The sequence below is a fragment of the Triturus cristatus genome, chromosome 2_2, assembly GCF_964204655.1.
Source record: "Triturus cristatus chromosome 2_2, aTriCri1.1, whole genome shotgun sequence".
NCBI lineage: Eukaryota > Metazoa > Chordata > Amphibia > Caudata > Salamandridae > Triturus > Triturus cristatus.
This window is the reverse complement of record NC_140582.1, coordinates 485,506,630-485,521,143: the sequence shown is the minus strand read 5'-3', so window position 1 is coordinate 485,521,143 and position 14,514 is coordinate 485,506,630. Positions and strand designations below refer to the sequence as shown.

Below are 14,514 nucleotides of genomic sequence, written 5' to 3'. Positions count from 1 at the left end.
TAGTTTGACACAAACACAGTTTTATATATATAATAGGCTTTTGTTAACTCCACAAACCCTTCATAGACGATTCCCTAGCGCACCAGACACCTGCTGGTCCTGTACATCTCCAAACGCCGATCTATTTCATATGTTGTTCTCAGGTTCACCAGTATTTAATTTTTGGAATCGGATCTGGTCTCAAATTAATTCAATTTTTGGCACAAATGCCCCGTTCTCTGTCACGAATATCTTTTTGGGTAGCCTTTCACCGGTTTGGGACAATATTGAGATTAATTTCAAAATAATTGATTTATTACTAGCGGTCGCCTTTCAACAAATAACAAGGCATTGGAAAGATTTCACAAAAATTTCATATAAGGCCTGGTGGTATGATGTATGCCATAATCATAGATTGGATACGTTCTCTAACTTACCCACTCCTACGGTTACTAAAAGACTTCAGTTATGGTTACCTATTACCACTTTCTTTGATACTTGTGCAAAGCAACACTTCTCACCAAATCCCTCCCAACAAGAGGTACTCAAACCTTCATAAACCCTTTAGACATTCCTCTAAATAGTATGCAAATTTGTATCATTTTTCTTTCTTATTTTCTCATTATATTGCCTGTTACTCTGCATTATTATTCATGTATTTATGCTGGAATTTATTTATGACATGTTGTTTGATGATGAATCATCTACATTGTATATCGACACCTATTTAATTTTCAATAAAGTTCTCTTTTGAGAAAAAAAAAACAGAATACAATGTCATCTGAATGGTAAGAAAGCAGGGCTCCAGGGGATGAACAAACACAAGAAAGAGGAAGTGAAGCTTCAAATAAACGCAAGGAATGCAGGGCCAGATTTTGATTTTGGCGGGCGGAGTAATCCGATTGGCCAGGCGGAGGATTTAACGTGAGCCAGACTAAGACTACTCCACTTGGCATATTTAGAAATGACTGACAAGCAAGCTGGTGGTCATTTCTAAAGCATTGCCAGGAAGAGCCGTCGCTGAGGTTCCTGTCAATGCTTTTTACAGTTTGGTGCAGGGCTATATCACCATAATAGAGCCGTGCACCAAATTGTATTCTTTTTTTATTTTCAAAAAGCAAGGCTCAAAGTGGAATTTCTTTTTGAAAATAAAAAGAAAAGGATAGCTGTATGAGGATTAGTTATAGCGAATACCAGAGTAGTGATTTTTATTGTGAATCACTATTTGGTAATCGCTATTACTAATGTACACAAAGGGGTTATTTATCCCCATTCCTAAATAGTGATGCATAATGGGTCACAAATAGACCAACCTCATGAATATTATTGAGGTAGGTTGCAATTTGTGACCCACTATGATTTGCTGCGATCAGAGGGATGGTGGCCTGATGGGGTCAGAAGACAACCATGTCTGTGATTGCTCTTAAATAAAGTAATCTTTCCTCAAAGGAATGTGGTAAATAAAATTCATTACCGGGACTTAATTTGATACGGAAACATAATAAAATAGCTCAGTAAAATGAGAGGCAGAATCCGTGGTATCAGAGGTTCGGAATGGGCTTTATTCCAATGATCGATTATAATCGGTTGCTCCAAGTTCCATCACCACGGAGGTTCAGGAAGTGAAGTACATACTTTATTGACAAGAAATGACTTTTATAGTACATACATTACAATGAAGCGAATGCAGTAGGCGTAACAATTGATAAGGAAAATAACGATTCATATGCGTAACCGAAAATGGGTGTAATAAGGAGTAAAAAGGAACATAATTGGTTATGATGTCATATATAGGTGGATCTATAAGATAATACTTGGCATAGATGCGCGCGCAGCAGCATGACGTGTGATTGACGTGCAACTAGGGGGTGAAGGGGACTTGACATTTAGCTCTACATGTGGAGACGAAAAGTCTGGGGGGTCAAGTCAACCTAATCCCAAATCATATCTAACATCCTATGTTTAAAGAACTATGTTATCCACAAAAGAAGGACTCTCGGACAGAATCTATTCTATACTGACCGTGCGTGCGTGTACAAGCGTCTAAGTGTCTACACTAAATGCGAGGGGGTAGGAATATTCCATGGTAACAGGACTATGAATTACTTGCATAAAGACAGAGAAGCCGAGCCATTGCTCGGTAGCTGGAAGAATGTTTATTTAAACTACTAGACAGGAATGCATCGGCTAAGGGGTGAAGCAGATAACTCGAAGGTGAAATACAGTTCTTGGCAGAGAATAGGCTGATGTCAGGCTTCGTGAGCCGCGCAGAGAATGAGACAAAGTTCATGGTCACAGATGCAGGCTCAGACTGGAGTTTTCAGAGGCAGAAGGCAAGAAGAGTTTGACGACAGAATCAGGGCCTACTTGCCTGGACTGTAAAATGGCATAGGTGAACCATATAAAGCCGGTGGCTTTTCATACTTAGGAATGGAATATCCGGCCTATTCATGGCGGATCTGACAGAGGACATGTTGACGGTGGACGCACATGTGTTTGCGTCTTCATAACTGGAACTGGAGGAAACATACATGTACTTGTAATTAGGGGTGGGCGGAATTTGCGGAATTAACCTTCGCAAATTATCGCGAGAATGTTTAAAATTATCGCAAACAAGCAGAAATATCGCGAAGATGCGGAAGTTTTTTTCCGGCATGTTCGCGAGATTTTCTGCATGGTTGCGGGTCGCCAACTTACCCATGTGGTTGCTTGCGGGCGCGGCCATCTTGTTTTGAGTTGTTCTCGCGGTGCATGATCGCGAGAAGAAAGACGTGATCGCGCGACGCATGACGTCACTGCGGGCGCGAACTGTCGCGAGACAGCGCAAATGGCTAAAAACAATACAACATCTCATGGAGAACGCGACCGGATCAAGAAAACTTGTCGGCGAACGCAGGGATTCAGGTAAGGCGATCGCGCGCGCGCGAGAATGTATCATTTTACAGCGCGAGCAAGAAACAAATTATCGCCAAGCTGCGGAAACCGGAATTTTTGACATTTTCGCGCTCTCCGCGGAACGCAAAAATGTCAAATTATCGCAATTTCCGCGAACGGAACGAAATTTTTGCCCAGGCCTACTTGTAATATGCACATAGAACCGTTGGGGTCCAAGATAGGGGACATAACTGACCAGAAAAATCCATATTTCCACATTCCCTCCTTGTCCCCTACGTGCCCGTCAAGAGATATCAATCTTCATTAATCCATTGATCTGTTCATATAGCATCATTTGTTCTTCTTTCTTCTTCCGTGACGAATAAAATCTTGGTGGTGGAATACACGATGTGGCACACAGGCCACAGATCGCTGGTCCACATTGTAGACATAGACAGCAACTGAATAGTATGAGAAGGCCAATACCTAGGAATGATAGAACTCTCCATCCCCAGGCTGATATCACACTCCAAAACCAACCGGACCAAGTCCAAGTGCCTGGGTTCTGGTGTATCTGGCTTACAATCTTATGAAGGCGAGTTATAGCTTTATATACAGATGGCGAATTTTCTGGTATGAATACGCAGCAGCTTGATCCGATGACCCTACAAGCTCCGCCCCTATCAGCCAGGATGACGTCAAGGACAAGACGATTTTGAAGCACAACAATCCGCATAGCAGACTGCTCTTCTGTTAAATTGCCTAAGGCGGAAATAGTTTCATTCACTACCGCTTCAAGGGTTCTAGTTAATCTACGTATCAGCTTACTATTAGTAACAGTACCTATATAGGGAAAGATGCCTTTATTGAAATCTGTGTATTTTTCCCATGCTGTTTCAGTGTAATCGACAATTGGGAGATCTCTCCGCTCTCTGTTGTGTACTAAATGAATATTTCTATAATAATCAGGAGGAGCTAGGAAAACAGGTGGCAAAAGGAATGCAATGTAGCAGGTACCATCCCAATCTAGAGGTAGACGCATATATGCAGTCTGACCACATATAAAGTAGGAGTGGCGATAAGCTCTAAATGAAGATTTGCCTTGATCACTGAATTCTACTGTAGTAGTGCATTTACTATGGCCCATATGTATGGAACCAACTTTTCTTACACACAATTCACCTTTCGCTGGGAATACTGACATGGTTGGTAAAACTAGTTCAACTTCGGATTCGACATTTAGAACCATGAGATTAGGAGTAAAGTTACCTAATCCATATACTTCATTTTCTAGATCAGTTCCTGTTCCTTTGGGGCGACCCTCCTTGTCAGGGTAACAGACTTTGAATAAAACTAGGTTCAGATTTCCCCATACCCACTGGTCTTGGTAAACGGCTGTATCTGAGTCTATGGAATTGATTAAACTAAACCATGCTCCACAGGAGCCATTATGTGTAAACGGATGTGGAAAGAAAGGCAGGACTCCTTCATAATTCTGATAGGGAGGGAGCCGGCCACACACCCAACAATTAGTTGCATTACTAGTCTGATGGGAATGATGTAACATACTAATGAAAGTGTTATTGCGCAGCGCAAGTCTATAAGACAATTCATGCGGGGGTAAGTCACTAAAAGAATGTTCAGCAGTAACATTGTAAACGTTTCTGGCAATAGGGTAATATATGTGCAACAATATACTTGCAGTAATTATTAAAAGACTTAAGAAAAACAAGATTAATAATGTCACTATGCAATGGCTACGCAGTGATTTGCAATACGCCTGTCGTTTCATCATTTTTCGCGACTGTCCATGATTCAGGTCTAGGCGATACATGTCGGAGACAGATTCAACCGCTTCACCTAGGAGAGGACTTAAACAATCAAATCGTCCGACGGCCTAGGCCTTAATTTTAGTTTATAGAGTTCTTTACTGTCGGCCTCAGCCAGAGGTAGTTCTGAGTCAATTGGTGAGGACACACGAGGTGGGCTGTTTACATCTGAAGGAAGTCCATGAAATTTCTTGATATGACTTGAATGCACCCATCCTTTCCTGCCCTCGATCTTCACGGCTGTCCTTGTGGTCAGCAGGACCAGCTGGGGTGTCTTCCACCTGGGCTCCAGCTGAGTCTTTCGGTCGAAATTTCTCACAAGCACAAGGTCCCCCGGAACTACGTCATGGGGTTTCACCTCAGTGTTGTCGGGAAAGGCTGCAGCTACCTGTGAACGACAAGATTGTAGTGCAGACATCAAGGAAGCCAAGTAATCTGTCAGCATATTACAGTCAATATCAGTTATTTTGCGTGGTATAGGCGTCCCCCACATATTTGGTGGTCTGCCGAAGATCACCTCATACGGGGATAGCCCTGTTCGAGAGTGTGCTACCATTCTCATGTAGAAGAGTGCAACTGGTAACGCTACTACCCAGTCGACACCTTTCTCTCTGCATATTTTGGACAGTCTGATTTTCAGTATCTGATTATGTCTTTCTACGAGACCTGCTGCTTCGGGGTGTCGGACACAGTGAAATTTCCACTGATAACCTAACAGAAGTGAAACATGTTTCATTAATTCGGATGAGAACGGCTGGCCGTTATCTGAGTGAACAACACGTGGTAAACCGTATCGTGGGAAGAATTCTCGAACCAACTGTTTGGCAGTAGTCGGGGCAGTGTAATCTGAAACCGGGTATGCCTCCGTCCAACGGGAAAGAGCACAAACAACTACGAGAACGTATTTGAATCCTCGACATCGTTCCATCTGGATATAATCCATCTGGAGGACTTCAAAAGGGTGATTAGGAGGATGAAATCCACCTTGTTCTACGGGAACACTTTTTCCTGGGTTGAACTGGCAACAGATCATACAGGTACGGACCTTTTGTTTGGCTGCTGCTCGTAAATGTTTATTGAACCAAATGTGTTGAATGCTGTCTAGCATAGCTTTTTCTCCTAGATGTGCTGGACTATGTATAGTGTTAACTATAACTTGGACCATTGAATCAGGAAGGAACCACACAGACTTTTCCTTCATCATCCATCCTTGGTCCGTTTGGATCCCTCCTAATTCAGTCCATTTCTTTATTTCGTCTGGTGTAGCATGTGTCTGTATGTCAATTACGTCAAGGGTAGGATCTTTAACTGTCATACAATGTGTCGGCATCGGGACTATTGTCTTTGTCATGTCAGATGTTTGGGTTTGAGCAGTCTGTTTAGCTGTTCTGTCGGCTAGATCATTGCCTTGAGAAATGATATCAGTGACTTTCGTATGAGCTTTACATTTCATAATTGATATTGCAGTCGGTAGATGTATCGCATCTAATAAAGCATGAATGAGGGGTTCGTGTTGAATGTGGGCACCGTGGGAAGTTAAATAACCTCTCTCTCGCCACAGCACGCCGAAGTCATGTACAACTCCGAATGCATAACGTGAATCAGTGTATATGTTGACTTTTTTACTTGTGGCTTGAATACAGGCTTGTGTCAGAGCGATGAGCTCTGCGGCTTGAGCTGACAAAGTATTTATATGATTTGTTTCAATGACTTCAGTATCTGTCGTGACTGCGTAAGCAGCCACTAACTCTCCTGTATTTGTTCTCATACATGAACCATCTACATACAATGTCAGGTCTGGATCTGACAATGGGACATCGGTTAAGTCTTGTCTAGGTTTCGTCGTTATTGTAATAACTTCAATACAGTCATGGGTTAGTGGGTCTGTTCCGGTTACTGGCAAAAGTGTGGCAGGATTCAATGTGTTACAGCGTCTGATTTCTATGTGTGGCTGAAACAATGTAAGTTCGTACCCTGTAAGTCGCGCTATAGTCAAGTGTTGTGTTTGCGTTCTATTTACAAGAACCTCTACTGCATGTGGTACTTGAACTGTCAATGGATGTCCTAACACTATGGCATCGCTTTGTCTGATTGCTAAAGCTGTCGCTGCCACTGATTTTAGGCATGCAGGCAAAGCCTGAGCTACGGGATCTAATGTACTAGAAAAATAAGCACATGGTTTGTGTGCTCCTGCTTGTTCCTGTGTGAGTACTGACAAGGCAGTACCTTCGCGTTCTGTAACAAAGAGTGTAAACTGTTTTCTGTAACATGGCGTTGCTAAAACAGGTGCTTGACATAAAGCTTTCTTTAGGCTTTCAAAAGCTTGTGTATGTTCCTGAGTCCAAGGGAGAACAGTCGATGTGGCTGCCTCCTGTGTTGTCAATTGAATGAGTGGTTTTGCTAGAAATGCGTACTGAGGGATCCACTGCCTGCAATATGACGTGAGGCCTATGAAAGCCCGCACCTCCTTTTGTGTCTTGGGTATTGGCATGTTAGCTATTAACTGAATGCGGTCGGGTGTAAGCTGCCTTCCCTCCTTGGACAGCGAGTGTCCAAGATAAATAACTCGCTGGACACAGAATTGCAGCTTAGAAGGGGACACCTTGTGCCCCTTTTCGGCTAGAAATTGTAAAACTGCCAGTGATGCTTTTTCACATTCCGGTTCACTTCTCGCGGTGATCAACAGATCATCGACGTATTGAAGCAGAGCAGTGTTAACTGGCATGTGGATACTGTCGAGTTCTCGTTTCAGTGCTTGGCTATAGATGCTGGGGCTTTCTGTAAATCCTTGAGGTGCGCGTGAGAATTTAAAGCTACGTCCATTTAAACTAAATCCGAACAAATATTGGCTTTCCGGATCTATTGGGACGCTGAAAAAAGCATTCTTGAGATCGATTACAGTAAAGAATGTCGCTTCGGAATCAATAGCTGTCAGTAATGACGAGATATCTGGGACCACAGGAAATTGTGGCACAATGCATTTGTTTAATTCGCGCAGATCAATAACCAATCGATATACTGGCGGGGCCTTTGGATCTGTTCGTTTAAGAATCGGAATTATCGGTGAATTACATACATTGGAGTCTGTTTCTACAACTACTCCTTGGGTAATGAGCTCGTCAATGATTTGTAGTAAAGCCACTACAGCATCTGGTGGTAACTTGTATTGTCGCATTCGTGGTAGCACCACTCCTGCCTTTAATGTGACTCGATATGGTGTAATATTCATGCATCCAACATCAGTAGGGCCTTGTGCCCATAGATGTGTAGGTAAAGTCTGCAGTCGGGGATCCATGTCTCTAGACACATAATGACCTTTAAAATCACGTAAAAACAACCTTACTCCTTCCGGAGAACAACATATTATAGCTCCTAGAGCTTTCAGTGTTTTTATTCCTAACAGATTTTCTGGACATGATTTAGTAAGCAATAAATCTGTAGTTCGGGTCAAAGGTCCTATCGTAAGTGGGAGAGGCTGTGACACTTCATTAACAATAGGTTTTCCTGAAAAACCAAGGGAAATATTCTGTGAGCCTGAGAGGGGTGCCCCTGGAACTTCACTACGTTTTATGGTTGTTCGACTTGCCCCTGTATCGAGTAAAAATTTTCTGTCTTGGCCTAATAATTCACTATGTACATAAGGTCCTTCTTGATCTACAGGGATCTCGATAAGGGGTAAGTCAACTTCCCTCTCTAGGCTTGTTCATGCGTATCGTTGATAATCAGGATAGTCGTACTGTGCGGTCTGGTACAGTTGTCGTGTCGTGGTTTGTGTGGCAGCAACAGGCAGCGCTGGTGCAGCTGGCACAAACTGTATAGACTGTTGTGAAGCTGGCATGGACTGTGCATGCTGCGGAGCTCCTTGTTCATTCTGGTCCTGTCTAGGTGGCCGTGGTCTTTCTTGTGTTTTACCTATGGCGATATTATGTTTCAAAACTGGACAATCGTGTACGTAATGACCTGGCTTTTTACAATAATTGCATGTCCCTTTTACAGGTCCTGCTGAATCACCGGAATGTGTCATACCCTTTTTATGTCCTTCAGCTGGAACTGTCTGAGAAACTAGCATTTTCATTTTTGTGTCTTTCATGCGTCTGTGTTCATGTTCTTGTTCCTCTCTAATTCTATTGTGATGGTACTGTAACATTTGTAACATTTGTGATGGAGTGTTACCTTGCCAGGTACTCTCGAATTTTAATACTCTATTCTTTACTTGGGGCAGAGCATTTTCTACTAATTTTGTTACAAACAGATGTGGATATGATTCGCTACTTGCTTTTAGGCCACTATTTATACCAAAACATTTTTCAAATCGGGCATAGTAATCACTAGTGTCTTCATCTTGCTTCTGTTTACAGGCTGAAATTGTACCCCAATCTTCCTTTTTTGTAGTTAGTAAACGTGGCAGTACCTGTACTAATAAACCTGGTAGTGCTTTAGTTTTATCCCCGAGTCCTGCTCCTGCAGTTCGGGCCTTTTCTTCTGCTTCTAATACTGACCATTCTATCTTTTGGTCTCCTACCTCCCACTCTTTTTCCCTGAGTTTCTCATAAATGCCAGCAGGCATCAATACCTTTAATATTGTCATAATGTCGGGATAGGTATACTCTCCCATGAGTAACATGTCTTTAATTTCTCGGTGAAAACCCGCTGGATCTTTGTCATGACTGGGTACCACTTTCTTCATTTCTAACAATTCTATTTTTGATATGGGCGTATATACAAATACGCGCTTAAACTCGTTGTCCTCGCCCTTTATTGGGTGCACTTCTCGTAAGGGATTCTGTCTATCCATGTAATATGTGGTTCTTTCCTTGATGGGCAATGAGACACGGTCTGAACATACAAAAAGAATATACTGCTTTCTTGATTCTAGAATTTCTTTAATTAATTTAGTACCTGAACCTCTCCATCTATTCATAAGCAATTCAGTCAATATGTCAGGTAAGGGACCAGGGTCCGAATGCTGACTCTGATATAGTATAATGAGTTGTTGAATCATATAAATCCCAGCTAACCGCTGTTCATCTGGGGTGAGATTCAAAAATGCGCGTGCTACTGTATCATCACTATATTTTCCGGGACTGTCCACCCAATGGACAGCTGCCCTAGCTAAATCTTGTTCATCCATAGAATCGAGGAAATGATAACCCCTTCGTTCTCGGAGTAGTTTGTCGGCGGCTTGGAACGAATGCTCGTTAGACCTGATGTTAATTATAGGTATTTGGAAATTCCTGTTATTATCTGGACATATCGGACGTATCGGGTCAATAGGACATCTATTACTATTACAAGATCTTCCTTTACCTACATAGGCTATGGTGTCTGACTGTCCTGCGGGCAGTCCTGACCCTTCCTCCTCGTTTTGTTCGAACTCGTCTACCGCTAATCTTTCTTCGTGTAGGCGTTCTATTTCTTTACGGATCTTTCGGCACATGGCTATTATACAATTTTGTTTATCATGTCTACCCTCTGATATATTCTGGCTCCATCTGGTAAGAATTTGCATTGCTTCCGGGTCTACCCCCGGTCGGTCTTCATTTCTGATCACACAATTTATGAGGAAACGTAACAGTTCCCCCTGTATCTCCACTTTCTGGTATTCCATAGCTCTGTTAATACATTCTGGATCTCGCCCTGTTTGGACAAAATGGTATATTTTATCTAGATGCGCAGTCATTCCTGGTAACTTCCCTAAGTACACTGCGGCTCGTCTGATACGCAATGATGCCATGATCATTTCGTCCTCTTTGCCGGGCACAGGGTCATATCTGCAATCTATAAGAAGTTCCTTAAGCGTACGGGCATTTATGAGTTTGGGGGTACGTGGATGTGCTGACTCTTGAAAAGTAAGTTTATTTATTCTGGGTGGCATAGAAAAAATGTTACTAGCACCTCCCGTAGCCCCATCTGGGGTGTCGGGTGTGAAAGGATTCGTTGAACGTGACACAGCAACTATAGGTGTGGACACAGCTATAGAAGCAGCTGTAGGAACAGATGTAGAAACAGATGTGCTTGTCGGAACTTGTGACACGATCTGTTGCTGTAGGGATACGGGTACTGGGTCTTGGCGTTGAACCTCCCTGATAGGCGGTCTATGTGGGGCGGAATTAGCATATTCGGGAGCTGCGTCGTCTAAATATGAGGAGAGAAAGACATCTTCTGCGGTTCTAGGATGCCCCTTAGGATGTACCTTTATTGGGAATAATGGGGGCGGCAAGTCTTTCGGTGTTTCTGGAGTAGCTTTAGGTAATCCTTCGGCCAGAAGGGGATACATACCATTCATAAGGGCATTTCTTTGTCTGTCTACTTGTTCTGATTTCACTCGGATACCTTCCTCAATTAATAGATTTTCTCGAACTTTATTGGAATTCTCTTTACTCTTCTCCTCCTGTCTACGTGCTTTTTCTGTACGTCTATGAGATTCTTTACGCCATAACTCAACGGCATCTTTCTGTGACTGTCTGACTTTCCTTTTCCATAACTCTTCTTCTACTTTCATGATGCACTCTGCATCCCAGGTTCCCGCTGTGGGCCACCTCTGACTTTCTGGTAATTCCTTGGTGTAGTCTACCCATAAATCAAGAAATAATATAGCGTCTAAGCCATGTTTATGATACATGAAGTACCCTGGAGTGTCCCTAGGAGGAATAGGAACGGCTTCTTCGAGTACCCCTTTTCTTGTAGTGATCTGTCTTAGTTTCGAAAAGAGCGGCATATTGAGAACTGATCTGATACTTAATCTTGAACACACTTAGTACAAAAGCACAATAATGGACAACCATTCATACCACAATATGCAGGACGTTTAACACATTAAACATTAAACATTAAACATTTTTTAACCTTTAAAATAACCAACAATGATGATCGTCTGCATAACTAATCACCAAGCATAATTCTTTGACAATAACTAGATACTTCGGAATACTTGATATACTGCTAAACAGTACATATACACTGCTAAAACAGTGCAGACCGGATTTGTGTACCCAAACCCGTCTTGACCGGCACAACCTATGTGCACGTCAGAAATGCCTCCCCAGCAATGGTACTCACCGGGTAGCTTCGGAAACGGAAGGCCTCGGAAACTGAACTTGGACCGGACTGGACTGGACTCGACTCGTCGGAAACTGGACTCGACTTCGAACTGGTGGGCCTCTGTATACCTCGGATCTTGCTCTCTCAGCTAGGCTCTGGTCGGGATACTTCGCACTTCTCACCGCCTCGTCTGGGTGTTGATCGCAGCCTCAGTCGCCCCCGCTTGACCGGAGGGAGATACAGGAAATCCTGCTGGTACGCGTTATTGTCCGTCCAGCTGTGGCAGGAGACCGGGCCTGCAACTCACCGCCGGCGCGTGAGATGAGAAAGTGTCCCTATTCGGGCGCCATTCATGTGGTAAATAAAATTCATTACCGGGACTTAATTTGATACGGAAACATAATAAAATAGCTCAGTAAAATGAGAGGCAGAATCCGTGGTATCAGAGGTTCGGAATGGGCTTTATTCCAATGATCGATTATAATCGGTTGCTCCAAGTTCCATCACCACGGAGGTTCAGGAAGTGAAGTACATACTTTATTGACAAGAAATGACTTTTATAGTACATACATTACAATGAAGCGAATGCAGTAGGCGTAACAATTGATAAGGAAAATAACGATTCATATGCGTAACCGAAAATGGGTGTAATAAGGAGTAAAAAGGAACATAATTGGTTATGATGTCATATATAGGTGGATCTATAAGATAATACTTGGCATAGATGCGCGCGCAGCAGCATGACGTGTGATTGACGTGCAACTAGGGGGTGAAGGGGACTTGACATTTAGCTCTACATGTGGAGACGAAAAGTCTGGGGGGTCAAGTCAACCTAATCCCAAATCATATCTAACATCCTATATTTAAAGAACTATGTTATCCACAAAAGAAGGACTCTCGGACAGAATCTATTCTATACTGACCGTGCGTGCGTGTACAAGCGTCTAAGTGTCTACACTAAATGCAAGGGGGTAGGAATATTCCATGGTAACAGGACTATGAATTACTTGCATAAAGACAGAGAAGCCGAGCCATTGCTCGGTAGCTGGAAGAATGTTTATTTAAACTACTAGACAGGAATGCATCGGCTAAGGGGTGAAGCAGATAACTCGAAGGTGAAATACAGTTCTTGGCAGAGAATAGGCTGATGTCAGGCTTCGTGAGCCGCGCAGAGAATGAGACAAAGTTCATGGTCACAGATGCAGGCTCAGACTGGAGTTTTCAGAGGCAGAAGGCAAGAAGAGTTTGACGACAGAATCAGGGCCTACTTGCCTGGACTGTAAAATGGCATAGGTGAACCATATAAAGCCGGTGGCTTTTCATACTTAGGAATGGAATATCCGGCCTATTCATGGCGGATCTGACAGAGGACATGTTGACGGTGGACGCACATGTGTTTGCGTCTTCATAACTGGAACTGGAGGAAACATACATGTACTTGTAATATGCACATAGAACCGTTGGGGTCCAAGATAGGGGACATAACTGACCAGAAAAATCCATATTTCCACAGGAAAACGGGATGCGTTTAAAAAGAAAAAATTAAATGTTTAAGTTTCATATTTCAAAAATGAGCAGTGGTCCCTTGGACAACTGCCTGCTCTTGAAAAAAAATGTTCAACCCTTATTAAAGGGGAAGGGACCCTTGGTGACCCCTTCCCTTTTGTGAATGGGTAACCACCAATTTAGAGTTGGCAGTAAAGAGGAAATGTGCTGTGACTGCATTTCGGTCGCAAAACATTCGTACATACCAATGGAAATCGGTATTTGGAAGGGAAGCCCTAAACATGTCCTTTCCAAATACTGATTCGCAAACCCAAATTTTAATTTGGTAACAGGTTACCGAATCGCAATTTGGGCTTTGCACTTTTGGAAATGTCTTTTTGCGTGTGCAAATGGACTGATTATGTGAATCGACCATTTGCGACCTCAAAAAGGCATTGTACATCTAACCCAAAATGTTTCCCTCGGTATGGGAGCCCTCTTCCATAGCGAGAAGAGCATTTAGGAGTTTTCACTGCCCCTTACTTCCCGGGTTTTCCTGGCAGTAATGGGCAGTGAACACTGGCCTCGAATTCCACCCATTTAAATTAGGTGGGCAGAATTTCAGGTCGGCCTATGATGGCCCTTAGTCGGCAGGGCTGTCGTGGGATTCAGTCACGGCAGAGACAGAGTAGTCCCTGCCATGATTAAACCAAGTTCACCAGCATCTAAATTCAGTGGGCGGACCACATTCTTGGCAGTAAGGATACTTTGTCACAATTGCAATAGAGTTTCCTTACCACCAAAAATTAAATGAGGCTCTAAGATTGATGAAAAAGCTAACCAATGATAATAAATGCCTTGACCCAATGGCTACTGTAAGTACATTGTTCCCGCAGTCAAGACCTAAAAAATGCTGCAGTCGAATAACTGAGCTTGGGGCCAGGTTTCTGGGGTAGTTAGTATATGTACAGTTTCTTCTATTGAGCCATGGCTACTCTTACTATTACATGTCTGAACAGGTACCAAACTGATAATATCTAGGTTTAAGTCGACCTACGATGGAAAGGATAGTGCACTCACAGACTCCCTGAAAAAGCAGGATACCACTATGAACTTCTATACAAAAATACAAAAATATAGATCCTTAGTCATTCTGTATTACTCAAGGTGAAAGGGTTTTGGTCGTATTTAGTGAACTGGGAGCTGCTAAAAGGAAAGGAATGATAAAAAGACAAAATTAAAATAAATATAGTTCCCATGAACTATGCTTTTTGTGGATACCCTGTCTAACCACTTGTAAACATCA

At 42.8% G+C, this 14,514-nt stretch overlaps 1 long non-coding RNA gene across 1 annotated transcript in view; it reads left to right on the top strand.

The window, feature by feature from the left end:
- LOC146862395 (uncharacterized) overlaps positions 1–14,514 on the top strand; it is a 343,926-nt gene that overhangs the window by 294,179 nt on the left and 35,233 nt on the right. The gene's annotated exons all lie outside the window — the stretch shown is intronic.